The sequence below is a fragment of the Cebus imitator genome, unplaced genomic scaffold (genome assembly GCF_001604975.1).
Source record: "Cebus imitator isolate Cc_AM_T3 unplaced genomic scaffold, Cebus_imitator-1.0 Scaffold94, whole genome shotgun sequence".
Lineage (NCBI taxonomy): Eukaryota > Metazoa > Chordata > Mammalia > Primates > Cebidae > Cebus > Cebus imitator.
In genome coordinates, this window is record NW_016107409.1 from 727,370 (window position 1) to 753,709 (window position 26,340).

General features: G+C 41.2%; 2 long non-coding RNA genes across 2 annotated transcripts; both read right to left on the minus strand.

Moving 5' to 3' along the window:
- Window positions 1-229: 229 nt before the first annotated feature.
- On the minus strand, window positions 230-7,044 carry LOC108309512. Its single transcript, XR_001827366.2, has 3 exons — window positions 6,830-7,044; window positions 2,555-2,708; window positions 230-343 (listed from the first exon to the last, which is right to left on the minus strand). It is a non-coding gene; the product is annotated as an uncharacterized LOC108309512 (long non-coding RNA).
- A 7,280-nt stretch (window positions 7,045-14,324) lies between these two features.
- Window positions 14,325-25,029, minus strand: LOC108309511. Its single transcript, XR_001827365.2, has 3 exons — window positions 24,569-25,029; window positions 23,827-23,920; window positions 14,325-14,465 (listed from the first exon to the last, which is right to left on the minus strand). It is a non-coding gene; the product is annotated as an uncharacterized LOC108309511 (long non-coding RNA).
- Window positions 25,030-26,340: the final 1,311 nt, after the last annotated feature.

A 26,340-nucleotide genomic window follows, 5' to 3' on the forward strand; every position in this document is an offset into this window, starting at 1 on the left:
ATTTTGAGGCCTCCCCAGCCACATGGAACTGTAAGTCCAATACAACTCTTTCTTTTGTAAATTTCCCAGCCTCAGGTATGTCTTTATCGGCAGCATGAAAACAGACTAATACACCTACTATGTTGGGCACAGAGATACAAAGATGACTAAGGCAAGAAACTTGCATTGTAGGCCAGTAGAGGAGACAGGGGTTACAACACAAAGTTGCATTCTATAACGAAGAACTTACTAGCATTAGATTCCATTTTCTGTGTTCTGGCCCAGTTCCAGTTCCACCATCCTTCCAGCCTCTACTCTGGCACCCATTCCTTTCCTCCAACTCAGTCCAGATTAAACCCCTCTTCTGCTATAAAAAAACCAGAAAACAAAAAGCAAAAAACTCAGGGATTCTTCAAAGTGATAGTGGCATTTCCCAATCTAGTTTAGGGAAATACTAGTTTCCCTGAAACTAGCGAGTGCCCTGAACTGTGAGGGCCTCCCCAAAAAAGGAGGCCTGTGGTATGTTCCCCAAATAGAGGGTACACATTAACATGCCTGAGTTTTTCCTTGCATGTCTTTCCACACAATGCCCCTTGCCATCCTTCTTTATTCCACTTCTCTCTCCTCCATCTGAACTGTTATCCATACTGCAAAACCCACTCAAATGTCATGTTCCCCATAACACCTTCCCTGATTTTTCCAGTCTTTGTAAATAATTCCTTTTTAAGAATCCCACCTCTCGTTGCATATTATAGCACTAATCACTTTGTATTACTCTTTGCTCTGCCTCCCCCAATAGATTGAAAGCCCCTGACCTTCCTCTTTGTAGCTCCAGCATCCAGTGCATTGCCTCCACATAAATGACTGTGTACACACTGAGCATGTCATATCAACTGTTCACACATTTTTTAAAACTCCATTACTTCCTTTCAAACCACCAAAAAATCATGCATGGATTTGGTGTGTACCTTTCTCTTAAATTAAAATTCCATATTTGAAACAGGGTTCAAATCGATAGACAGGCATCTGTGATGACTACATAGGGATTCCTAAGTTGCTCACTTCATCTTAGAGGTTTTCCTTTTCTGCCCCATTATAAAATCACCTATCGTTAATTTCTTGGTGAAACCCCATCTCTACTAAAAATATAAACATTAGCTGGGTATGGTGGCACACACCTGTAATCCCAGCTACTCAATAGGCTGAGGCAGGAGAAATACTTGAACCCAGAAGGTGGAGGTTGCAGTGAGCTGAGATCGCGCCACTGCACTCCAGCCTGGATGACAAAGCGGGACTCTGTCTCAAAAAAATAAATAAATAAAAAGTGTTTTTTAAATTGTATTAAATGTCGTTAGGTATCTCCTTATAAGCAAAGAGGAAAAAAACAAGGAAACTATATTTCATCGCTTCTCACTTTATGCTGCCATCCCTGACAGCATAAGTGAATATTTGCTGGAAATGTTTTAAAAGCTGTACTCTGGGAGAAAAGATAACCCCATCCCAAATTCCAGTTTAGAACCGCCCTGCGTGATCCCTGGGCTCACCGGGTTTTTCCTCTGGATTTTCATTTTTTAAAAATATGTTTTCATCTGCCTTCTAGTTTCCAAGCACTTTCAGATAATCAGACAAACGGCAGGGCTGAGGTGGCCTGCACGCTGGTCCTCCTCTACCTGCCCCATCTCCTGTGCCCTGTTGCCTTCTTTTATCACAGAGACTCAAAGAGAATTTGTTCACTTTGCCAACAACTCAGCCACTTTCAACTCGGCAAAGAGGTTGACTTATTTCATTCCCTGATAGGAAGGGAAACATGACATTCTCCTCATTATTAAAACATCACGTTTTTTCTGGCTACAATGGGAAATTTCAGCATTGTATATTCCCCAAACATTCTGATTTTTAGTTAAATGGCATGTTTCCGCCACATTGTAAACCCTCCTGACACACCTGTCTCTCTCTCTCTCTCACACACACACACACACACACACACACAATTTCTCATGGAGCTCTAAACAGCCTGCCCTTCACCTTCCCCTTCTTTGTTATTCCCCTCTCCCCGACTCTCCAGGTCTGCCCCCTGGCAACCTGGTGTAGCTCGTTCAGGCTGCAAGCTCATCCTCCATGGTGTCTTCATGCCTGTGATTTCTGTCCACATCTTCAGGCTTCGAAACACAGCTCAGGGCTTCTTCACAAAGCATTCCTTTATTGACTACATGTATGCAGTGACCCCTCTCTAACCCACAATGTATTTTTAATGCTCTGGTGCCTATGTTAGCCTTTATTCCAAATGTTTCTACCTTATGTTCATTGTTATGTCTTTACTATCAAGCCACCCAAGCAGTGAGCTGGAGGGAGGGCATGAGCTCTGTAGTCAAGCAACTATTAGTTCTGGATCCTCATCTGTGAGCTACAAGAGGCCCAGATTCATCTTTTCTAAATAAAGAAATTAACACCCTCACCCCCTGCAAAATCTAACATTTCTGTGAGCATTAAACGACGTCTCCTGTGTGAAGCACCTGGACTTCATGCCCTTCATGGACTCCCTTACTGCTTTCCTGAGGGCAGGACCATGTCTTACCCCACTCCTGGGTCCAAGGAATACCTAGCACAGTAATACAGGATGTTAACAGCAGCAATGGTTGAAATGCTGAGAATTAACAAAAAGCTGGAAACATAATCCTCCTTGGCAAGGAAATGAGACAAATCTTTAACCATTCAGTATCAATGTGCCTCTAGATATGAAATGAACATGAGATAGCATAAAAAAGCAGATCAGTCATAGCACACAGATTATTTCTCCACTTAGAAGCCTATTTTACTGTGTAGAAAAACAAATGTCTAACACCTTTGGCAAAGGCTGCCTGGAATCTCATAGGGGTATGCATGAAAAAGTCTCCTGCCTTTTAAACTAACCGAGTTCTGACTGGGTTCTACAGTGCATCAGATCAAAAGACAGGGATTTAAAATACTACAATCAGACACTAAGTGCATTTCTTTAGTTTCTAAGCGAGTCAGAAAATGTGGCACAGTTAAGCAATAGACATTTGCAGGCTAAATCTTCTCCTTAACCTCAGGAGTCATGACAAAAACAACAGGCCCTTCATCTGAGTGTTCTCAGCTACACAGTGGGTGTGAGGTGAGTGGTTATTTACAATTTGCATGATTCCTATAATTTCCCATCACTAAATGAAGGAAAATGCCATTCATCTACATAAGAAATCTCACTGAAAAGTGAAGCACTTCTCTCTACTTACGTAAGCGCTGGGCTAGAATACAGAGAAGTACAATAAATCCTAAACATGGTGCACGTCTGGTCCAAAACCCACAATCAGTTTATTGCTGCATCTGAAACATTTTCAGCAACTGTCATATAATATATTTTCACACATTTCTAACAAGACATTTTCTTGGAAACAAAATAGACAGGTATATCTGTCAGTTCCATTTCTTGCAAACGAAACAGAAAAATGTTTGGCTCAGATGTCCGTACTGTCTTTGGAGCAGTGTAACTATCATATGAGAAGGGTATTAGTCAAAGATGCCAGAAGCTCGGCGGTTACTTCCAAGGAGTGGAATTACTGGCTATACAGAAAAATAAGATATATGCACGTATGCATGCACTTCCCTTTTTTCCCATTCCAACAGAACCATTTATTGCACTTACTTGAAAGAGATGTACCAGGGTCTTGTTAAACCATCTATTTCCCAGTATGAAAATATTGGGATCCCTGTTAAATAGAATCTTCTCATCCCTGGGGCTCTTTGAGCAGGACTTTATTCAACATTTTATTAAAAATTAAAATGCAATTGAAATCACATTAAAATGCTAAAAAGCTCCACATTTTTACCCTAAACCCCTCATGGGCATTTGCAAGGAGAGAACAGAAAGGTATCTGATAGCCAGAGAGCCCCAAACCCAATAAAGAAGGCTGCCAAAATGGCCCAGTATAGGCCCCAGTGAAACCATTTACTGGCTCGCTGTTGGCTGCATAATCTGCCTTTAAGCACTTTCTTCTTTGCAAAAACCCCAGGACTCCTTTAAGAGCCGTGTCTCAGCACACAAAACTTTGAAGTGACTCACCCTTCCCTCCCTTTCCCTGGCCCAGCCCTGCAGCCCCTTACACCAGCCATGAGGTCTTTGACCTTTCCTGATAACCCACTCACAGCACATTCTGCCTGCAGGGCAGAGAAGAAATGCACAGGAGCAAGATTATTGAAGCTTTGACAACGTTCGTAAAAAGAACGAACACAGTCAACCCCCTTGCACACTTTTGAGCCTTTGCCTGTGTGTCTGCCTCCACCAGGAATGCCCTGGCTGGCTTTGCCTAGTGAATGACTCATCGTGCTCCACAGCTCAGTTCAACTAGGGCTTTTTGGTGACAGCTTTCCCTAACACCCCTTCCCTTGCTGAATGAGGTGGTCCATCCTCTAACATGCAGTGGGGCATCTCATACATCCTGCTCCCACTCCAACCTACTGCACTGGTATCCAATAGAAGGCAATATGTGTTACTGTATCTCCCACACCAGCCTGCAAGCCCCTTCTAGGCAGGACCTTGGTTATATTCTTGTATCCCCAGCCCCTGAGATACTGTCTTTTATATGGAAGGGACTTAGCAAATGTTTACTGAATAAAAGAATAATCACAGCAATCCAGAAAATTCCTGACTGTGTCCAGACTGGTGAAGGGCCTCAGTTGCTTCTCCATGAATGAAAAAGAAAACCTCAGGAAATGGCCAGCTGAGAGTTTTCAGGTCTTTCAACCAACAAGAGCTGATGGTAAGGAAGCCTAACGGACTGTATGAACCTGAAGGAGGAAAATGCATGCTTTCTCAAGCAGGGCCTGAAGTCTTGCTATTAGAATTAGAGAAATATGAAAGAGATCAAAGAGACCACCCAAGAGAAGGGAATTTGGGGGACTGCGGTGAATAGGAGACTGAAGGGCGAGCACTCTCCGCTCTGAAAGACAGCAGGTGAACAAAGGGCCAGGATCCAGGTGAGAAACTCGGGATGGAGGTGGGGGCAATGCAGGATGAGGATTTATTTGTCAAATGACAGCACCCTAGAGGCAAAGAGTCTCTTGAATATAAAAAGAGGTACATTCAGGAAAAAACTGTAAAAGACTCTCCCCATGTAGGCAGATTAATTTAAAAGACAAGCACAGAAGGGATCCAGGCCCAGGGAAAGAAGGAACCCCATGTGGTGCTCATTTGAGTTGAACAAAGGGACCTGCACTGATGAATAAACATGAGGCTGGTCCAGTACCTAACTTCCCAGTACAGAAGAGAAGTCAGAGGAAACCAGAGAACTTCAGAAGAGCTCAGTGGATGCTGATGGGCTCATGCACACAGACCTGTGGGAGGCCACAGCCCACAGTCCGCAGCTCTGAGAAACACATCGCGTTCTGCCTGTGGGCTAGTGTCCTCACAGCAGTGCAGGTGTGTTTGAAGGAGAACACCTAGCAGCAGCTGAAATAACCAAAAACAAGGTTGTAAATGGCTGCCCTGGGCCAATACGGGGATAAATTGGCAAAGTAGAATGTTCCTCGCAGAGCTCTCCAACTGTTTGAAAATTCTACCACCTCTTCTGAGGTGCCCTGGAAAAGGTGAAGTGGAAAGGTAGAGGCTGTTAAAGTTTTATATGGTTCCTGAGGCATCTTAATTTTTAATAAAAAGTTCTTAATAATGTTCTGGATAAAAGACTGTGGTACTTAAAAGATTCTTTTTATAATGCCAAACTCTTTGTGAAATGTGTATATATATATATATATATATATATATTTTTTTTTTTTTAAAGATCATGGTCTGGCAAATACGGACAGCCTGTAACACATACCACATTCTCCTTCCGCTTACTCTGCCACTTCATACTGTGGCCAGAGGCAAATCCATTCAATTCTCTGGCCTGACTTAGCTTCACTTCAAGGTGAGGAGTTTAAAGTGGAATGTAACACAGTGGTAGTTTCCAACAGCCTTCACCACTGAAATCTGTTCATCCAGCTGACATTGTTTAACCCTGGCTTCTGGCACATTCTGTAAGGCCCAAGTATGTGAAGAGACATCTTTCAGGCACATTTCCAGGGATGAAGGCTATCTGGGGGGCCAGCAGTCACAACTAAATAAATAAATAAATACTAGTAAGCGGAGGATGCAATCCTTGATGCTCTCCTCTCCTTCCATTAGTGCTTTAAAATTTTTAGTCTTGTTTGAGCCTTGGAGAAGTTGTTTGATTCACCAAGATTCTGTAGCTCCATGCCAGGGCCAGAAACTTCACAGACTTTCTTCCTGCAGGGTGAAGCTCTGAAAACAACCTGACTGCGACACCTGTGGCCCAGGCTGGTTCAGCAGTGAAGTGTACAGATAAGCAGCTCAATTGTGCAGCTGTTCAGAAGCAGCCCTTGAGCTAGACTCAGAGGAGGAAGAGACCAGGGCAAACTGCCATAGCAAAGGCATCAATGCAGGACGGATTGAGCAGTATGTTCAAAGAATAGCCCAGCCTTCCTTAGCACAGGAGGGAGGTGGTCCCAGAGCATGGTTGGGAATGAGAAGTGGAATGGTCAGGTTGCAGAAGACCAAACATTTTACTTTTTGTTTATTTATTTTGTTTTTTAGAGACAGAGTCTTGCTATATTGCCCAGGCTAATCTCAACCTTCTGACCTCAAGCGACCCTTGGAACTTGGCTACAGGTGCACACTACCATGCCTACTTTGCCCAACTTGGCCAAACATTTTAAGAAAAAAACATTACATTTCATGTGAACTAAGGATTGGAGAATTGCTAAGAATTTCAACTTAAAGAGTAGGGCAAATATGTCACTTGCTTAGAAAATGAGTCAGTTGGTTGCATTTTGTTACTTTTTATTTGAGGAAGAAACGTCAAGGGCACTGGGAAACACAGGGTTCCCTCAACAACAAACCCTGCAAAAGCAATTGATTCTTCCAAGCTGTTGGTATCCCGTTTGTGAAATCTGATTTTCTTTTTGCTTCTTGAATTCATATTGTGGGTTTCAAAAGTCTTTCCTCAAGAAGAAATTTGATTTTTCTTCAAAGGACTAAGAAGTTAGCAATATCCTGTGAACACAGAGCAAACACACCAAACTTGAGAAAGAAAACCAAATGACAAGGAAATGGGAATGTTCACATTCATTCACACATATGGGACTTGACTCATTTTCTAAGCAAGCGACACATTGAACCCACTCTGTAATTTAGCATTTTTGTGCCTCAATGTTCTTATCTATAAAGAAGAAAAAATAATAGTACCTACCCATGGGTTGTTGCAGGGATTACAGAACTCACTGTATATAAAGTTGGCACAGTGGCCAGGATAATAAATGATAAATAAATATTAGCTATTATTCTTATTCCAATGAATGCTTTGGTTTGTATAAATTATAAAAAGTAATCCTTGCACACATGGGTGCAAGCAGTTTCCCGTGGTTCGTTAGGTCTATGAAATTTGATATTCCTGCTTTTCCTTGGCAGGAATCTTAACTAGAAGAAGTTATTGATCCAGGTAGCAAGATCCGCAGCTCTACACGACTGTTTCCACTCACTGCAAATTTCCAGAAAGTAATCGTCTCAGGCTGAAATCGTGCATGCCAGATCTCAGCCCTGTGGAAATACACTTGCATTGGAAGATGAAAGCAGAATCCATACCCTGCTTCGGAGTACCTAGAGTGGAATAAATAGATTTTTTTCCTATCCCAAAATAATGTCTCTTAGAAGGCGAGTTATGATACTTGCTACTGACCCTGGATTGGGAAGGAGCCGCTGAAGCATTTTAAGTTTAAGCTTCCTTGAGCCCTACATACAATAAATGTGGGACCACCTGCTTTGCCAGTGATAAAGACACTTGCTTTGAAGCTTTTGTTATTTTTAAGTTTTTTTTTTAACTTCCCTTGAGACAAAGTGTTCTCAAGTTGAAGATTTACTTTTCATGTCCCAGTCTTTCAACTAAAATACTCCAGATTTTAACAGTTACATCTCTGATTTGTTTCCTCTCATTTAACTTAATATATTTATAGCTCTGACTTGTTGGTAAAATGATTTTGAAAAGTATTTTTAACTAAGATTAAATGCCAGGAGCCCTCTGCTCTGCCCCCCAGACCTATGCAGCCACGAGTCCTTGTCTTCATGATGCCAAGACATGCAGATACAGTGTTTGGAAAAATCAGTTTTTCAATTGCCAGACCAAGCAAGACCTGCAGCTTAATCACCAATACCCCAAGCTCCCAACCCAATGCCCTCTGCAATGATAGGTGAATGAATAAATGAATGAATGGGCCTTGGGTGGACCAAACTAGTGGATGGTTTTCGGACTGTGGTTTACTTGCCTGAATTTTTTTTTTTAGAAATGCTAGAAGCTTTCTTTTATTATAAACACTACATTTCTCAAAAATAAGAGTCTCTTCTCTCTTTGTCCTGGTCACCACCAGCCACCAGCAGCCAAGTTATACAAGCAGTGGCTAAACATGCTCAAACCCGTGGCCACTCACGGTTATGGATGTTTTCACTGCACGGCAATCACAATCCAACCTGCCCGAAGGAAAGTGACTCCGAAACGAGGCCTCTCTGAACCTTCTCCCCTCTGCCACACTGCCCAAAACCAAAGAATCAGTTCTGATCTAAATTAGGAGGGGGATGTTGATACAGGAGAGCAGCATTCAAGCACCTCCTCTCACTTGACTCTAAATCAGAGCAGCCACCAGTGCTATGTCAACTCCCAGGGGTCATGGGCGCAGAAATGATGGCCCGGAAACCTTGCCCTCCCTTTACAGTTCCACTTAGACAAATCAGAGCCCTAGTGAGCCTAAAGCTCTGAAAGACAAAGTTATTTGCTCCTTTGTATTCTTAGCAGCCTAGTGAAGTTGGTAGGGGAGGCCTATAAAGGGGGTATTCCGTAAGTACTTGTAGGACAAGGAAAAAAGGAATGTGAGAGAGTGGGGAAGAGGGAGGGAGGAAAGAAAGAAAGAAGTAGTAAATTGAGCCTTCTTGGAGCCCCCATCTTGCTAAAATATTACTTCAAGCACAGCTGTTTAGAAAACAGCCAACCAACCCTACCTACCTGCTGATACCTCAAAATTGTGTTAATTTTTTCTCCTTTTTGTACCCACTTGTCCATCCCTAATTTCATTTTTTAATGCCCCTTTTACAACAAAGCAGGCAAACGGTCAGCAATCATCTGATCTAAGGATATAATTTGTTGTCCAGCACTCGTGACCAACAGTGTTAGTCTTCTCAAGCTGCTCTAATAAAACACAATAGACCAGGTGGCTTAAACAGCAGAAATGTGTTTTCTCACAGTTCTCAAGGCTGAAAAGTCCAAGACCGAGGTGTCAGCAAATTCAGGTCCTGTTGAGGACTAACTCCTGGGTTGCAGTCGGCCAACTGCTCACCATGCCCTCACGTGGCCTTTCCTCAGTGAGTGCATGCAAGGCAAGCTCAAAAGATCTCTCTCTCTTCCTCTTATAAGGCCACTAATCCCACCATGAGGGCCCCACCCTCATGATCTAATGTAACCATCATTACCTCCCAAAGATCCCATCTCCAAATATCATCACATGGTAGAAGGGTTAGGACATCAACATAAGAATTTGGGGGCATACATAAACATTCAGTCTATAACACCAACATCTTTTAAATCTGGAGATCTCATTCATACGTGCAGCTTCTCCTAAAGAATGTGAACATTTGCCAGCCCCTTGCCTATGTTATCATCTGGCACAAACTGGATGTGTTTGAATGGAAGCTGACTCCTTTGGGGAGTGCCTGCCCCCCGCCAGGTCACCATAGCCACCGTGGCCACCTCACATCTCTCATCCACCTGTTTCAGTAATTTGTGCCTGGACCATTTTCAGTTTTCTGGATGACATGGGTGAGGAGGATGAAACTCAGGTAAATGATAAAGTTTTGACTGTCAGGATGGTGAGTTACCTTGTGTGTCTGTGCATGTTGGCTTACTTTAAATGTAGTGTGCATTTGGAGGTGGGAGCTGAGCAGGGAATTCTATAACACATTGGAATCACATTATGGAAAATCATCAGAGGTCTTTACTTGAGCTTCTGAGGTTTATAGGCATGGGAAATTAGAGCCCTGGGGCTTAATATAGTATTAAGTATTAGTATTAAGTATTCCTTAATACTATATCAAGGAACTGAAAGAGTAGATTCTTTGATTAGGCTTCAGGCTCTTGAAATCTCCTGATTGTTCATCTCATACTAATTATCTGGGAGAAACATTAGAAGGTGAGTTATGATACTTAAAATATCAGTGATTGGCTAAAGAAAAGACATAATTACAGGTTGACTAGATTAGAAATTTAATCTCTATAGTATCTTCCCACAAATGAATGAGATTCAATTTGTAAAATACAGGGAGGAAAAAACGATCACACATACTCATCTTTATGCACCTTAGAAAACTGACTACTTTGGGACCCTCAGCTATGTGTTCCTTAGAGCTACATGCCAGAGGGTAGCCCGTCATACACAGTGTAACCCTCAAACAGGAGACACTTAGAAAGGGAAGCCCTCGAACCTAACTCACCAGGACTGAACGCCCCAGCACACCCTCCACCATTCATGATTCAATGAACACTGGGCACTTTCCTGGGCCGGCCACTTGTGCCAACACTAAGAACAGAAACAAGGAAGAGCCCACCTCTGGGCTTAGACTACGGTTGGAAATGGGTCTTTATTTCGAAAGGAAAACAACAGAGAAGGAACTACACCCCTAACCTCGAAACTTCCGGGTGAACTTGAGATTTCCATGCTGGGAAGCCTTGTCTTAGTGCGAGGTCCTCCAGCACAGCTTGCCGAGGCCGCCCGCCCTTTGCAGTCAGAGGACATCCGGCCAGGTCTAGGGAGGCTGTGAGGCCTTGGAGAGTGGCTGGCCGAGCCTCAAGCTGTCAAAGAAGGGAAGCTGCCATCTGCACCCACTGCCCCCCACCTCTCTGTTTTTTTCCTATAGGGATTCCCAACACTTTATGTCAAAATCACTGAGGGCATTTTTTTTTTTTTTTTTTTTTTTTTTTTTTTTTTTTTTTTTTTTTTTTTTTTTTTCTGAGACGAAGTTTCACTCTTGTTACCCAGGCTGGAGTGCAATGGCGCGATCTCGGCTCACCGCAACCTCCGCCACTGAGGGCATTTTTAAAAATTTGATTCCCCACCCTGCCTCAGCCCTGCTGAGTCAGAATCCCTGGATTAGGTGGAAACTACTTTTTAAATAATCTTCTCAGAAAAATTTTATATCAAGTTAGAGAACTGTTGGGTAGTAGAAAGAGCACAGCCATTTGAGCCAGTTAAACCAATATTTGAAATCTAGCACTGACACTTAAACATAATTAACCCTAGGGACCTGGGTTAATTACTTAACTTCTTTGTGATCCAGTTTCCTGTGCAGTAAAATAGCATAATGCCTAGCATTGTTATAAACTTACAATAGAGTATGCTAAACACTCGTCACCAAGCTACTATGACAATCTCAACCCACCTCCACTAATGCCTGTCCCCAGTGTTTTATAATCTGGTTTAAATTTAAGTCAAATTTCTCCAGATTGTTGTCCTAAGTGTATATTCCTAGCTGCAGAAAGAACAGCTTTGTTCACTAATTTTTAAAATCCAGGAAATAGATTGTAAATAGAAATTATTCAGGGGATTGAGTTGGTTTTAGCATGGAGGTGAGCCATGGGTACCCTTCCATGAAGAGACAAAGTCAATTATATCTTGTCTAACTGGGAGCAAGTGATACAAAACTGGTAAGAATTGTGGGAAAGGAGAGAGGTCGCCATTATTTCTCCTTACATTTCTATGATGAGCTACCTTTTATTGCATGATAAAAATGCAAAGAGCTGTGGACTAAGAACCAGAAGACCTGGGTTCAAACTGCAGCCATGTGACTTTGGGCAAGTCAATCCTGTCTGAACCTGGTCTCTTTGTCCATAATATGAGAGATCAGAGTGCTAAAATCCTACTTCATTGCCTAATGAGTTTCATATATTTTCAAAGTACAAAATATTCAACTAACAGCCACATAAATGAGGCAGGCACCAGAGCAGTGAAGAAAAGGAATACTTGGCAGGGTGCAAGCTCCCACTCTGGGAGTCTGGATGTAGGCAATCTCACGGGAGTATGATGTCACGTAGTGTTTATGTTGAATTTGCCAATCCCTAAGCACTTTAGCACTCACGATAGTTGGCCTTAGCCCAAAGTTCCCGGTAGAAAGAGGAGTGAGCAGAGTGTCCACAGGTCTCCTGTCCCTGGATGTTCCAAGGGCAGAAGGCAGCCAGAAAATACTTAATCCCAAAGTAGGACAGAAATGGGCTCCCTCCGAGGCAGTAGACAAAAGGTAAAACTGCCCAGCTCGTTTTCCAAGAAAGTTCGGAGAAGTTCATCAGAGGTTGAAAACCCTGTCAACGGGGCCACATGAGAGCTGGCAGTGGTGCAGCCATGCTCTCCATCACCAGCTTCCCAGCAGAGGCACAGACACACCTCTATTTCTCTCTCTCAAGCAAACATGATTTTGTTAAGTCAACAGCTGGATTACTCTTGGGTTGAAGCATTCCTACTTGAGTGCCACCTGGGGCAGGGGTTAGCAATTAATGGGATACTTGAGGAAGGAAGGAATTGAGCATGAAAACTCCAAAGAAAAGAGCATTCTACTTTCTTAAGATTCTACAGACACCGGCGTGGACGTCCTTAACTCTGCCTCCTCTCCACTTTCTAATATATCTACCTTTCTTCCAATCTTTCCTTCCATCTTCCCTGTCTTAGAACAAGATGTCATCCAACCTGACAATTTTGCCTCATTGCCTCTGGATAGCCACACACCTCCCTCTCCTGGATGACCACAGAAAGACTAACTCTTCTTTCTGGACCTTTCTATGGGCTTATTGTCCTCTACATGTCCTTTAAATGTTGGCTTCCAAAAATCCAGCCTGAGCTCTTTGACCTCCTCTTTGCGCATTTCCTCTTTGAACAATCTTATCCAAATCTATGGCCTCAGTCATCATCATCATACCGCAGACTCTGAGTCAATATCAGAGCTCCCAAATTCAATCTTAAGGTTCTGACTTGAGGTTCAGATTTCAACCGTCCCTTTGGTCTCTCTTTTTAGCATAAAAGAAAATGGTCTGAGCTACAAGATGGAAACCTATGGTAGGATGCTTTTCAGAAGGGCTTTTCCATAGGAGGCCAAAGTGAGGACGTTTCCTGTTTTCCCATTCAAAGCACTCCCTGTCCCCATCCCATAGCTACTGAGGCAGTACAAGGGTGATTCAAAAACATTTGTACCTAGATTTGAATTTCATCTCCACATTTAGGCAACTTGCCTAACCTCTCCAAGTCTTAATTTCATCATCTGTCTTGAGGGGTTGTAATAATATCCACATTATTGAGTCATGATGAACATAAAATGAGATAACGCCTATAAAGTGCTTAGTACTGTGCCCAGCACTAAGCACTCAACAATGTCAGCGATTATTATATGGCCATGATTATCATGCAGAAATAGTGATTCACATTTGAACTTCTGCTATCTTAATGGGAAAAATGTTTTCATTTTTATTTCAATTCTTTCTAAATCCTTTAACCCTTTCCTGCCCCACAGATACATATAATCCAAATGGTAGGCACCAACTCCTAGGGCAGTTAGCGAAAGATGCTAATGGAGGGAAAAGGGCTTCACTTCTTTTGAGTTTTCTGCCTAATTATAAGATTTTCCTATCAGCTAGGATGTGCTCACTCATGCCAAGTATCCTCTCATGCATGGTGAAGCCAAGAGAAAAGACACATGCCTGAATTCAAACTGCAATGAGTAAAAGAGAGGTCCACATCAGGCAGAATCAGGGAAACAAGGTGTCAAGTACAGGAAGCATGGTTTTTGGATAAGAATTTACATTTGCCAAATTTGTTCTGCTCTCAAATTCCATCTTCTGCCCTTAAATTAAAATGTCCTTGTTTTCACTCTCAATCAAAATGGGTGGGACACAGCGAGTTTGAACTCCCACGAGAGACAGAGACAACTGATAGGAAAGATGAATTCTTGACCAATTGGAATAATTCTGTTATTTACACCTTTTTCCCCTGGGGCATCAGGGGAAACTCTAACTGTCTTCCCAGAGCTTCATTCTATGTGGCTTCCCTGATGCTGTGTGTTTGTTTGCATTCAGCACGGTGAGGCATGTACTTTCCTCCTTGCTGAAGTTCCAGCTTTAATTTTTCTTTAGCAAGTAACAGTTAGTTTGCTGCAGCCTGCTGATTACAAGGGTGCACAGACCCAGATGAATCATAGAAGCAGGCAGATGGCACCAATACAAATCCTCTGCATTGTGTGTTACGCCCACACTAACCTTCTCATGTGGCCTCTCTTCCCAGCATCCCTTTCCTTCATTACCTCATCCATACCCAAAGGACAATTAGTGCATTCAAGCACTAGAGACAGCTAACTGTACAAGGGAGAGTACAGCAAACAACCTCCTGGGTCCTGGAATCTAGACACAACACAAAGGCAAAGTAATTGAAAACAGTAATCATATCTGTGGCAAATGCTCCAGGGCACCATCCAGATCTCTCACCAGATCCTAAGTATTCATCCCCCAGCTGCCAGGAGTGTTGACGGCTGGTAGCTTAGCTGAGTTCCTTTTAAGTTATGTCCACGGACTAAGGAGGCCACCCTTCCCAATGACACCTGTCTCCCAAAGACAACAGTATCCAATCCAATACCTGGTCAATGTTTGTGTGTTGGGTGGGGTTGGCAAAGTGGGGGAGGCAATCAAAGCTGATCTTTCTGCTTAAATTCAGACCAACTTTGAACAGCCATCCCAGGTCTAAAGCTCCCCATAAGGTTGGCAGGGGCTTTTCTTTGGACAGAATTGACGTTTGACTTATCCTTCTGCCCCATCCTTCTCCCATCACTCTCCAAAAGAATTTTCTATGTACAAATCTCCATCTAGAACCTATTTGCCATTGAACTTGACCTAAAACAGTAACTCTGACAAGTGAATACGTCAAGGTTCAAGGAAACTAGTATTCCAGAAACGTCCACCAAGACTCGAAGCACTCCTTAAGATTCATGGAAAGTGAAGGGGTAGTCTGTGGTGTTACAGAGCCAGCCAAATTGGCCCCACAGTTAGATGGATGCACAAGTTAGGCTCTGGGGAATGACAGGACCTGGGAGGGAAGCCAAGATGCCTTGGGCTTTGTCCCAGTGTTTCTTCTGTGTGCCCTTACGCAGGTTTTTTAGAGCAGTGCTTCTCAAACAAGCAAAGTCGGAGGATGGTTTTCATTTTCAATATATCACAAACCAATTTTTTGTCAAGTACACTAAAATAAATTACAACTCCACACTCCTTAAGTGTGGCCTACTCATAGTAACTTCCTTCAAAAGAGCATAGTATGAAAATGGGAACAGGGAGAAAAATAACTGTATGGTAAAGAAAACTGGCAAATAACTGTATAGCAAAGACTACCATTTGCCAGACGACCAAGGTTAACATCAACAACAGTGATAGATCATGTTTATAGTACGTAGCCTTGGTAGGATGTGGTGAAAATAGCACTTCAGCTCTCTGGTCTTCTTCCCCCAAATCCATAAGCCCAGTTTAATCATGAGAAAAACGAATCCCAATTGAAGGACATTCTACAAACCTGCCCAATAATCCTCAAATCTTTCAAAGTCATGGAAACCAAGAAAAGTCTGAGAAACTGTCACAACCAAGAAGAGACATGATGATTGGTGGTAATATGGTATCACTGGCTAGGACTCTGAAAGAGGAAAAGGATATTGGGTTAAAACCTAAGAATATCTGAATAAAGTATGAATATCAATGAATCATATCATTATTGGTTAACTAACTGTAACTAATGTAACATATTAATTTTACTCTTATACTACCTGTAAGATAGTTCAGAGTATGTGAGAACTCTCTGTACTATCTTCTGAATGTTTCTGTAAATCTAAAACTGTTCCCAAAATAAAGTTTATTATAAAAAATAAAACAAATGACAACATAGCTGGACTTTTAAAGACATGAAATATAGGCCTAGAGGACTTAAAATTTCTCTGTCAAATTGCTATAAAAGTTTTGAAAAACTTACTCTCACTTTCTGTATTCCAACAACCAGGAGTAAGTCGTTCTCAGACTGGCTTCAGTCTGTTGACTATCTTTGAGGAACTCTCAATTTGACTCTAGGGTTTAGTTTCCTCATCAGTAAAATGAGAGCATAGGGCTTTAGGATCAGATTCCCCTCTGGAAAGCCTCTGAAGTGCTGTGCTGCGTGATTGACAACTTCTTCCAAAAGAGCAGGTGCTCAGAACCAGATGCCTAGAATCAAGCCCCCCTCCCTGACAATGACATGAGGTCCTCTCCAACCAGTATTGTCAACAGCTGTACTCTCGCCAAACCTCTTGAACTCAAGTAATATAAAGGCAATTGTCTAGGGCCTTTTTGATGTTGCTGTTCCAATACAGAACTAGAAAAGAGGGAAAAACATCAAATTAATGCTATGTGTTCAGGCTGTCACAGATGGTCCTCAAGCCAGGGTGGTGAGTGTTCTTCTTCTCTCATTTGGAACCCCAGAAACCCAAGAGAAGACTCTGGTGCCAGGAGGCTGATGGAATTGCAACGCAGCTGTGGGCCAGGAATCAGAGCACTGTCTGCAGACCATGAATTGTCATAGTACACAGGGTATAGTATGAAAGAAGACATCACACATGGGGAAGTTGATAAAATAATTAGAAGACAAACCCTCCAATGAGCAAGAAAGAAAAACAAATGGCAATTGAAAAACAGATGGTAGCAACCTGTCCCATTGAATAGGTTTTTGAGATGTGAGTGGTAGGTTTTAAAACAACCCAAGGAGATAATTATACATCTGATATGCCAGAGGTGATTCAGTTTCTTGCGGATCTTGGAAAGCTGAGAGCTGATGCCCACAACTGAAGTCCCAAGAAACAGGGCACACACACAGAAAAGGCCAACAGGGAATTGGAGTGAAGAACACTGGTCACCACTCAGGCTCCATGAGTGAGATGAAGGATATTTAAATATTGCAACTTGGAAGGAATTTAAATATTGAAACACTTTGGGAGGCCAAGGCAGGCAGATCACCAGGTCAGGAGTTCAAGATCAGCTTGAACAACATAGTGAAATCCCGTCTCTACTAAAAATACAAAAATTAGCTGGGTATGGTGGTGCATGCCTGTAATCCCAGCTACTCAGGAGGCTGAGGCAGGAGAATTGCTGGGACCCAGGAGGTGGAGGTTGCAGTCAGCCAAGATCACACCATCGCACTTCAGCCTGGGCGACAGAGCAAGACTCTGTTTCAAAATAAATAAATACATAAATAAATGTTGAAACGCTTATTCCATGTGCCATTCACATATTATCTCCTACTAATTATATATTATTTTCTATTACTTAAACTTCTACTCCAAAACTCTGTGGTCCATCTCCTAACAAAAGAGTCAGTCTACGTATTTGACCCATATTTTAGAAACTCCTAGAGATGGAATGTTTCAGCAAAGCTAATATTTCATAAGAGTAACATATTGGCATAAGAGTAGCATATTGGCAATGGCATGTTACTTGCTTTAATAAACAATCGCAGTGACTTAACACATAAAGTATGGTTTTGCACAGGTCAGCAATAGGGGCTCTGCTCCAGGTGGTCTTTCAGGAACCAGGCTTTTCCCATGTTGTGGCTCCTTCATTTAAACACAAACCAACAGAAGTGGGTAGGGAAAGTAGAGAAAGGAGAAAGCCCACCCACTCTTACCTGCCTTGACCTAGAAATGACACACTGTTTTTATTCACATTACATTGGCAAGGACTAGTCACATGACCTCACCAGATACAGGAAGGCTGGGAAATGGTTTGACTCCGTGCCCAGGAAGAAGAAATAAGTCTGATGAGCACTGAGCTGATTGCCAGGAGTAATCATAAGAGGCACTCTCAGAAAGCTGCCCAGACATGTTGGTCTTCAATAGTTGCACATGGCTCAGAGAATGAAATGCTCAGAAAATGTGGGCACTGTCTAGACAACTTTCTTATTAGCACCTGAGTCAATGCCCCACCTGTTAGCATGTATTCACAGGATTAAAAGTGTGGGTTCTGGAGTTTGACTGCCTTTACTCAAATCTGGCTTCTGCTTCTTGCCCCCTATGTAACCAACCTTATACTTAAAATGTCCAAACCTCTTTGGACCTTGGTTTTCTCCTTTGTATTTGGATATTGGTACAAAGGATAAGGATATTGCTACTTTCTTCATAGGGCTGTGAAGTTTAAATGAGATAATTCTCATAAAACACTTCACATAGTGCCTAGCACATAATAATTTCTTAACATTGGTTAAATACTTCTTACATACTACCAGGGCATACCATAAGTGCTTTATATTAATAAACTAACTTAACGCTCACAAGAACCCCCAGAAGTTAGAACAGTTTTCTCCATTTTAAACATAGAAAAACAGGTCCAGAAGAGTTAACTGGTCCAAAAGTCATACAACAAGTGAGTGGAAGAAAAAAATTAGTAACCCAGGCTGGCTTCAAAGCTAAACAGCTTTACCCTGTCATCACCTGCCTCTCAATAAATATCTCCTATTTGCTTGGTATTTTTACTGAGTATCTTTACTGTATCTTTACTGAGGTGTAAATGATATAAAATAATGTACTTAAAATGTGCAATCCGATAAGTTCAACATTGCACATATACCCATACCTGTGAAACTGTCACCACAGCCAAGATTATGAACATATCATCATCCCAAGACGTTTTTCTAGCCCCTTTGAAATTCATTTCTTCTACTACTCCCCACTCTCCCCGTCCCCAGGCAACTACTTATCTGCTTTCTGTCACTATAAATGTCTGAATTTTCTGGATTTGTGTATAAACAGAATCATATCATATGTCATTTTCTATCTGCTTCTATCAGTATAATTACATTGAATTTCACTCCTGTTTTGTGTACCAATAGTTCATTTATTTTCATGAATTAGTATCCCATTGTATAGCTATACCATAGTTTGTTTATCCATTCATTTACTGATGGACATTGACGACATTTAGGTTATTTCTTATTTTTTAGTATTACAACAAAGCTTCTATGAATAATCATGTTAAAGTCTTATATAAACATATACTTTGATTGCTCTTCAGTAAATACCTGTAAAATGACTGGGTTATTTTCAATCTATATGTTTAGCTTTTAAAGAAACTAGCTATTTTCTAGAATGATTGTACCATTTTACACATCCGTCAGCAGTACATAAGGGTTCCAGTTGCTTCCCACCCTTGACTTCTCATGGTCAGTCTTTATTCTAACAGATGAGTAGTGCTATCTCAGTGTGGTTTTAATCTGCCCCTAAGGAATAATAATATTGAACACCTTTAATGCATTTATCTGCTCCCCATGTGTTCTTTCTGGTAAAGTACCTGTTCAAACATTTTGTCCAATTTTACTGGTTTATTTGTTCTCTTATTACTGTGTTATAGGAATTCTTTGTATAGCCTGTATGCAAGTCTCTTATTAGATATGTGATTTGAAGATACTTTATTCCAATAGGTAGCTACTCTTCATTTTCTTAACAGTTTCTTGCAAATTTGAATGAAGCCCAATGTATATATTTTTTTCTTTTATGGTTTATTCTTTTGGTATGGGATTTATGGAATTTTTCCCTAATACCATGTCACAAAGATACTCTCTTCTGTTTCCTTCTAGAAACTTTATATTTTTAGATTTTGAAAGTAGGCCTATGATCTCTTTGGGATTGGATATGTTGCAAGGTTTGAATCAAAGGAGTTTTCTTTTTTTTTTTTTCCTGTTTTTATAAATGCATGATCAATTGTTAAGAAGGCTATGCTTTCTCTATTGAAGAGCCTTTAAACCTTTATGAAAGTCAATTGACCAGATACATGAGATTTATGTTTCCATTATATCTACTTATACATTGTCCATCTTGATACCCTTACCACACTACCTTGATTACAATGGTTTTATGTCTCAAAATTAGGTAGCATGAGTCCCCCAACTTTGTTCTTTTTCGAAATTATCTTTGCTATTCTAAGTCCTTTGCATTTCTATATAAATTGTAGAATCACTTTATCAACTTCTACCAGGAAACAAAACAGTTTTCTGGGATTTTCATTGGAAATGCTTTGAATTTATACATCAACTTGGGGACAATTAACAATATTGACTCTTTCATTCCAAGAATTAAGGATATCATTCCATTTTTTAATATTTTCCTTAATTTTTTTTAGCAATGTTAAGTAGTTTACAACAGGGATCCCCAGCCCCTGGGCCATGTGGACCAACACTTTTCCACGGCCTGTTAGGAACCAGGCCACACAACAGGAGATGAGTGGGGAGTGAGCAAGGGAAGCCTCATCACATTTACAGCTGCTCCCCACTGCTCACATTACCTCCTGAGTTCCACCCCCTGTCAGATCAGCAGCGGCATTAGAGCCTCGTAAGAGTGCATCTCCTATTGTGAACTGCACATGGGAGGAATCGAGATTGCATGCTCCTTATTAGGCTCTAATGCCTGATGATCTGTCACTGTCTCCCATCACCCCCATATGGGACTGTCTAATTGCAGGAAAACAAGCTTAGGGCTCCCACTGATTCTACATTATGGTGAGTTGTCATATTATTTCATTACATATTATAATGTAATAATAATACAAATAAAGTGCAAAATGAACATAATATGCTTGAATCATCCTGAAACCATTCCCCCACTGCCCGTCTGTGAAAAAACTGTCTTCCGCAAAACAGTCCTTGATGCCAAAAAGGTTGAGGACTGCTGGTTCACAATATACAGATACTGATATTATTTTTAAAAGCTTCTTTTACATCAATATTATTTCTCTATACAGATTATATCTAAAAGTAGCAGGTCACTAACATTTCTGCTTCCAAAATTGGGTACAAAATTGCATATGTAAGGCACCTAACATTTGTGCCTATTGCACAATGCTGCTGGACTGATTGCAGAGTTAATAAGTTTTATTTAATAAAAGGATGAAGATGGAAATAGAGAAGTCATAAGGATGAGGCAAGAAAGTATAGGTTCAAAGCAAGAGGCATACAATCTGATAAGACTGAGGCTAAAAAAAAAAAAAAAAATGACCACAGCAGCGCTAATTGCTCAATAATTAATCCCAAGACTCAGATAGCCAAATGAGGTGGTGCTGTGGAGGCAGCTGTAATGCTCCTGGATAGACAGAGGCTACATAGTGAGAAGCTGTTGTGTGTGCAGACATTAAGAAATTAACAGGTGATGTTCCAGTTATAGGAATGGGACCAAATAACAGAAATTTAGCCAGGAAAGGAGCTTATATATGTAGCCCTGAATACCCTCTGCATATCTGGGTACCCTGTAACCTTGTCCATGTCCAGGTAAGAACTAAACAAAGCTGACTTGTGATGCTTCTTAACCACTATTCATGTGCTGATACAAGGGAGTCCATAACCCAACCCTCCACTCACTCGGAGTGGGCACTGATGACAAAACACCCAGCAAAATGCTAAGTGCATAGCAACCTACAATAAACTCTTAGTTGACCAACTGTAAAAACATTTCTCATCAGGGTTCTGAATTTTTTATTGACTGGAGGGTATATAGAGAATAGATTTATTAATCAAGGTAATTGGCACTTGCTACCACAACTAGCAAACCAGGAATCTCAGAGGATTAGCACGGTAAAGGTCAATTTGACAGGACGTAGAGCTGCTGTTTGTTGGGCAGTGCTCCTGAAACTCACAGCCACACCATCTGGAACACATGCCCTCCAAGGTTGCCATACCCGAAAACAAGAGCCACGGAAGAATCACACTGGCTCTTCACTGCCTCAACTCAGATCTGCTCACACCCATTGGCCAAAACAAATCACATGACCCCAAACTAACTGCTAGGGAGACTGGGCATATAAAAATGCACAGCATAAGCATTAACTATCTCCCCTGCAGAAAGAACTAGGTTCTTTCCCCCACTCCACTCCATTTTTCTCTTACAGAAGTGGTAGGGAACAAACAGATAAGCTGGTCAAGCAAAGGGTCTGCTTTGAGGAGTGTTACATGGGCAGGGTGAAAAAAATATGAAAATCAGGCCATGGTGATGGAGACAGCTCAGTATTTATGGAAGGAATTTTGGAGGACTGCTCTCAATGACAGTGTTCCTGTACCCAAATCTTTACACCCAAAAAGCTCTGAACACGTTCCAGTGTACTGAACATGTAACCAAGGGGTGAAAATAGGAAGGATCACACTTGTTATCACTCACAGTGACCCACTGGGGGACTTTTGTCCTTTCTGCCCCCATAATTCTGGGTTCTGCAGGTTTGACCCTAGAAGGACAAATTTTTGCCAGAGGACACAGCAAGCGTCCCATTGAGCTATAAGTTATGATTGTTGACAAGGCATGTTGGACTCTTAGTGTCCAGGAATCAGCAGGCAAAATGGGTAGCCAAGGTATCGTCTTATTATATGTCTGCATGATCTGTAGTTATATCTTCTTTTGCATTTCTGATACTGATTATTTGTGTTCTTTTTCTCTTGATCAGTCTAGCTATGGTTCTATCGATTTTCTTGGTCTTTTCAAGAATCACCTTTACTCCTATCTGTGTCTTTATATTTAAACTGCATCTCTTCTAACCAGCATAGTTCCTCTAATGTTGTTTTCTATTTTATTGATATCTGTTCTTACCTTAATTAGTTCTACTCTTTCACTGTGTTGGGATTTAATTTATTCTAATCTTTTTACCTTTTTAAGGTAGCGTTAGGTCATTGATTTAGACTTTTCTTCTTTTCTAATACAAGCACTTAAAATATAAATGTTCCCTTAATTACTGTAATAATAGTTGTTTTAAAATCTACATCTGCTAATTCCAATATCTAGGTCATCTCAAGATTGATCTTCATTGATTATGTTTTCTCTTGAGGATGGGTCAGGGATCTGACTCCCGCTCTGTGTATGTTGGGTAATTCTGGATGGTTTCCTGGACATTGGGAATGTTTTGTTGGGGAGAGTCTGCATTTCTATTATACTTCTCCCAACAAGTGTGATATTTTTGTTTTAGCAAAACTCCAAACTCTGTCTTTTGGGCAATGGCTCATATCTCAGTAAGGTCATTGACCCTTTACTGAGCTGCTTGCAGTGTGCCACATGCACACAAAGTTTGGGCCTCAGCTAGAAAGGTGGGCACCTGATGCATGGGATTTGGGGCTCCCCTCTCTGGCACTCTTCTTTCAGAGGTTTTCTCTCACTTTCTTCTGACTCTGGCTGCTCTCAACTCTTTCTTCTAGTTCGTCACAACAGAAAAACTATGAGCATTACCTATGGCCTGCTCTTAAGCTAAAAACCACAAACGGGGGAGACACACATTTTCTCATCCTTTCATACATGTGCCAACCATCCCCCCTAATCTGCTTATAGTTAATTCATTTTCTGATGCTTGCAGATAGTTGTTCTTTGTATTGTTCATCTGTGGTCAGTCTGGTAGCAATTTAGCCATCCCAGGATTGAAAATAAGTATGCATATTGTAAAGTAACAATTAGGCATAAGACATTTAAGTGTGTGAGTCAATTTTTTGTGTTCATTTTTCCACAATAAGAAGACTTAGAGGAGCAAAAGAACACAAGACAAATTGGAAGTGGAGAATGAAAGTTTCTGGAAATAAAGAAAACAGAAAAGGAAGTAGAGGCACCATGACAGCATAATTATGGGTTGAGTTGATTCTCAGTCCAATCTGGCAAGAGTGATGAAGGTTGTTAGTAAATATGCGGAGAGCCACATGCGGTGCTCCATACCTGCTGTTTGTCCCCCAGCCCCACTCTCCACTCTTCACCTGCTGTCTGCCCTGGAAGTCAGTCTATACGAAAACTGCATCAAGGATTCCCTTTCTCTCTGACTTCCATTTGCATTCAACCAGCAGAGAATACCTGCAGGAGATTAAAGGGAGGGAGGAAAGTGAGGTCAGGATATTTTTTCCCCAAGATCTCTCCCTGGTAGGTGTCTGTGGGTTAATTGCATTGTTCCACCAAAGGCCACAGTTGCTATCAGGCAGCCCTCTCAAAAACCTCTCTCCGTGCTGATAAACACTTCTTTCCTTCTACCCTTCTGGCTTATTGTTGGTAATGGCCCTCTACTGGCATTCTGCAACCTCCCTTGTTGCTTTTCCTAAATCCTGCACACACTTTTGTAAACAGTTCCTTTATTAAGCTCTTCCCAGCATGAGTGCACCATCTGTTTCCTGCCATGATCCTGATGGATAGAGCACACTCAGAAAAGTAACTTTAACAAGGCCTTAGAAACAGGATGGTAAAATATTAGCCCACTGTCAAGGAGGGGAGAAGACATTAAATACCTCCAGAATAAGAACTCATAAACTTTATTCACATGTATTGTCTAATTTAATGTGTTTAAAAACACTCAGATTATATAGGTAACAATATCACTTTCATCTAAAGTTGAGAAAATGAGGCTTTAAGTCAGGTCTCTGAGACACTGGGATTCCTTGACCTTCTTTAGGCTATAAATCCTCTTATCATCCCACTACCCCTCACCCATTTCATTCAGACAACACACACCACCAATGCTGAAATGCAGAGCTCTCCAACTTCTGAGCAGCTGGGACATTTTTAAAGTCCTTGAGCCCAAGGAAGGGTGTGGTCATCTCAACTTTGCTCTCTATTAAAATCCAAATACTAGAAAAATAGTCCATGGTAGATTCAGCCAGTTTGGAGACCCGTGCGTATTGTTCGGAGACCACATTTCATTTATTTTAAAGAAATTATTTTTTAAAAACTGCAAGACAATATGGGAGTTGTAGTGTGTACAGCTCACTGAAGTATTCTTTAAACATCACTCCAGGGATTCACAGGAGTTCCCAAGCTTCAGGTTGTAAAACTCATGATACGGAATTTAAGTCAGCAGAACAGATTAAGACCTCAGGCTCTGGGAACGGGCAGATCTGAGCTCCTGTACAACATTTGCCAGCAGCCATATTCTAGACAAGCTGCATAATTCTTCTTATCCTCAGTTTTCTCATCTGTAAAATGGTGATAATAATAACTACATCATAATGTTAAATAAATTAAATAAGCTCAGGCATTGTAAGTACTTAACACAGAGCCTGGCTCACTATAATCACTCAATAAAATACGGCCAACATTAATACTCAGATTCAAATTCACAGCAAAGAGTCATCTTATTATAACATGGCATGTAAATGTTAAAAGAAAAATGCCTTTAAATCCTTTTAAATACATATCAAAGTTTCCCAATTGGGATTTACAAAGAAATTTTTAAAAAACCAAAAAACTGAGCCTTAAGACTATCCAACGTTGCTCCCATTTCCATTTCAATAAAAGACTCCAGAAGTTGCTGGTCCTCTAAATAAGCCTTGTCATTTCCTTAAGTAAACTCTCTGTACCACTGGGTATAAAATGTAATAGAAAGCTATGTGCTCAATTTATTTTATAGTTGCTTACTTATTGTTTTCCATTTCCTGTTTCAAAGCTGTAAATGTCCCTTAAATTGCAGCTAACATTATTATTGTCATTGAATTACCTAATTTCATAGTGTAGAGTCTGGATTGGAGGCACTCCATCCCCCAGTGAGCTACAAACAGGCATGTTGCTAAGCAAGGGCTATGTGGTTCACTCTTGCATGTGGTTCTGTCTTTACCATTTGATGCAGGTGGGTTCTTTCTGCAAACTGCTCATTAGAAAATCTGGATCCAGATTTTGACCATGGAAGTCATTCTAGAAATATTTAAGGATTGATTGATCCACCAGAAATGGGAATATTTTGACTATATTTAGTCATCTTCCACAGGGAGACCAGAGTTCCCCCTTGTAAAGGCTTTTCAGCCTATTAAATATTTTATTCCCAAATTCCAGTGAGTCTTTGAGGAAACCTCCAATCTATCCTTCCCCTTTTGGTAAAGACATGTCAAGGCCAGGATCATGGAGTTTGCCCTCTAAGACTGGCCTGTGGAAAGCTCAGGGAAGCATACTCCTCAGACATCAGTGTCCAGGCACACTGTCCCAAGGCTTTCCGGGGACATCATTCTGTGGAGCTGAGTGCAAGGCCAACATCTAATCTGTTCCAAGAATCAGAAACTAGTTAGTTAATGCCTCTCACACACTCCTATAGAAATAACCATAAAGTTAAAGCCATAATTAAATATTTGGTTATTTTTGTTGATCAGTTTTTTTGATGCCTCCTTCATAATCAATGCCTATTCTGAAAAATGAGAAGTGAATTGCAGTCATTTGGATTTTCTGCAGATAGTCTCCCAGATGGACAGCAAGATCCCCAACATCAGATTCTATATACTTACGATCATTTTTGTCAG